The following is a 2,824-nucleotide window of genomic DNA, read 5'->3' as shown; positions in this document are numbered from 1 at the left end:
CTACGATGTAGTGGGGCCCGCCCAGCACTCACGACAGCATCGTTGTTACGGAGTACACTCAACGTCAACAACGAAATCTAACCAGTGTGCACACGGTAATCTCTAGCCTCAGGCTCAAGATCTCAGTCATGTAGTTAATGAAAATTCCATAAATCATCATAAAATATTAAAACATGCCTGCTTATAAATTTTACACGAAGCTCGAACTTTACTCAGCTCTTTCGTGGAAAATTGTAGTTCTTAAAACAAAACTTCATACTAATTCATGCTTTGCTTAAAATATTGTGGTTTAAATACTTTCCAAACATTTAATATCTACGTGCTAGCATAAATTTCTTTAAGAAATCTAGTCTTCAAATGTATACTTGAAAATAGTCATGAAATTCAAATACCTTTCATGGCTTCGTAAATAAACATTTATCGCATTCAATCATAATAACAGTTATGGAAAATATTTCAAAGTTGGTTTTGTCACTCACAGTCTTGGGCTAGATCCTTGGTCTATAAGCTCGGTTTAATTCTTCTCGGCCTGCCAACAACCCAACCGAGTATTAAAACCTTAAACATTCTGGTTTCCTAAAGATATACATAACATGTCGCACCAAAGATGACGCTCACGAAAACAAAGCTTAAGAAATAAAATCCTATCTCAACAATTCTCTAAAATTTCCAGATTTCTAACATAAACTTCAAAGAACTATAACTTTCTCAATACTTAACCAAAATGAGTGTTCTTTATATCAAAATCTTCATTTTGAGATCCTCTAAAACTTACCTGAAGACATATAAATCTGATTCCCCGTGCATAAACACATATAACCCTCAAAACAGAACCACTTCCAGAATCGCGCGCACACGACCTCTTTAACTTGTTCCTACAATTTAACCAATTTTTAGTCGTTTTTGGTTTACAATTTCTTCATGAAAGTTGTAGTAAATTGCATAAGCTTTCCAACCATACCAAATAGAAATTCTAACTCCACCGATAAACTCTGAAATACAAGAAAAACCAGAGACCTCCTGATTTCGAGTGAAAACCAACTGCCCTGTTTTCTTCATCAAAAAGCACCAAATGAAAATCCGAATTTGCTCCAACGTTCTTCATAAAGTTTGTTTAAAAATGAGTTAACTTTCAGTAAATGTAAATATCACCTCTTAATTCTTTTTGAAGAGTTCAAACCGAATTAAAAACCAGTGATGTGCAGAATGAACTAAAATTCAGCCATTGATACACTTTGCTTGAGTTCTCCTCCTCTTCTTCAACCTAAAAATTCTAGTAAAATTTCTCTTCTTCTTCCAAACTCTCTCTTAGAAGTTCTCTGCAAATTGAAGAAGGAAAAAGAACAAAAAAATAAAGGGAACTTGGATGTCTTCAAACTTGGCGGTGAAGGGAAGAGAAGAAGAAGAAGAAAAGAGAAAATGAAATTTTCTTCTCCTTTTCTTCTTTTTGTCCTTTCTTTTCTTTCTTTTCTTTAATTAATTTAATAAAACTATTTAATATATAAATATATATATTTATATTTACACTTAATTTCCATTTTTTTTTCTTTTTTTTTTCCACATTTAAAGAAATTAAACCAAGAAAATATCGGGTTTACATCTGATTATGTGTTTTATACTACATTATAACACAACCAAATTTATCTGCAAATTTCATGACTATTTTCAAGTATACATTTGGAGACTAGATTTCTTAATGAAATTTATGCTAGCACGTAGATATTAAATGTTTGGAAAGTATTTAAACCACAATATTTTAAGCAAAGCATGAATTAGTATGAAGGTTTGTTTTAAGAACTACAATTTTCCACGAAAGAGCTGAGTAAAGTTTGAGCTTTGTGTAAAATTTATAAGCAGGCATGTTTTAATATTTAAAGATGATTTATGAAATTTTCATTAACTACATGACTGAGATCTTGAGCCTGAGGCTAGAGATTACCGTGTGCACACTGGTTAGATTCTGTTGTTGACGTTGAGTGTACTCTGTAACAACGATGCTGTCGTGAGTGCTGGGTGGGCCCCACTACGACAAAGATGATGGGAGTGCTAGGCGGGCCCCACTACATCGTAGTGCTTGTAAACGTTGTTGTACTAGGTGTACCCTACACAACGTAGATTCGTCATGTTAGTTAAAATGCTTCGATATACTTGATATGCCTTGCTAGATTTCAATGATGACCATGCTGAGTATTTAAGGAAGCTATTCTTACTACTACACATTTACATTTGCGACTTTTATAAACAGATTTATATGTGTAAAGTTTTCACGTGCTCTTATCTTTAAATTCATAGTTTTAAACTGAGTCACTCACTGAGCTTCATAGCTCACCCTTTCCAAAATGTTTTACCCATTTTCCAGGTAGAGATCGATTTCCCGGTGCCTGATAGACTGTCTTAGTCTGCGGAAGCTTCATTATCGATTGCCAGTACGTGTTTTGAGTTGGGCATAGAGTCTGTTGTGTTATGGTGTATATACACCCTTGTATGTTATAGATACTCCACAGTTTGTATAAGCTTTAGGAGCTGTAGTTGTGTAAATTTTGTTGGTTATATTTTGATTAAGGTGTCTTTAGGTTTACTCGTAAATCGGTAAATTTTGAGGTACACTTCATGTATGTGTTTGACTAGCTACGTTTGACTAGCCTAGGATCCGCTGTGTTTTGTGGCATGTACAATAGTTTATATACTAGATTGGCAAGTTCATCACATGAAAGTTTTAAGCAGAGTCGACAGATACAGGTACAGAAAAGCGTTGTTCGTCAGCTTCACGCCATCGTTCGGTCTAAGGTAGCAAGTAATGAGCTACAGTGCCCTAGGAGTTCGA

At 34.5% G+C, this 2,824-nt stretch overlaps 1 long non-coding RNA gene across 1 annotated transcript; it reads right to left on the bottom strand.

Moving 5' to 3' along the window:
• Positions 1-479: 479 nt before the first annotated feature.
• Positions 480-1,593, bottom strand: LOC127149027 (uncharacterized). Its single transcript, XR_007820231.1, has 3 exons — positions 1,153-1,593; positions 962-1,046; positions 480-875 (listed from the first exon to the last, which is right to left on the bottom strand). It is a non-coding gene; the product is annotated as an uncharacterized LOC127149027 (long non-coding RNA).
• Between the last annotated feature and the right edge of the window lie 1,231 nt (positions 1,594-2,824).

The sequence above is a fragment of the Cucumis melo genome, chromosome 4 (genome assembly GCF_025177605.1).
Source record: "Cucumis melo cultivar AY chromosome 4, USDA_Cmelo_AY_1.0, whole genome shotgun sequence".
Lineage (NCBI taxonomy): Eukaryota > Viridiplantae > Streptophyta > Magnoliopsida > Cucurbitales > Cucurbitaceae > Cucumis > Cucumis melo.
This window is presented reverse-complemented; position numbering and strand designations above follow the sequence as displayed.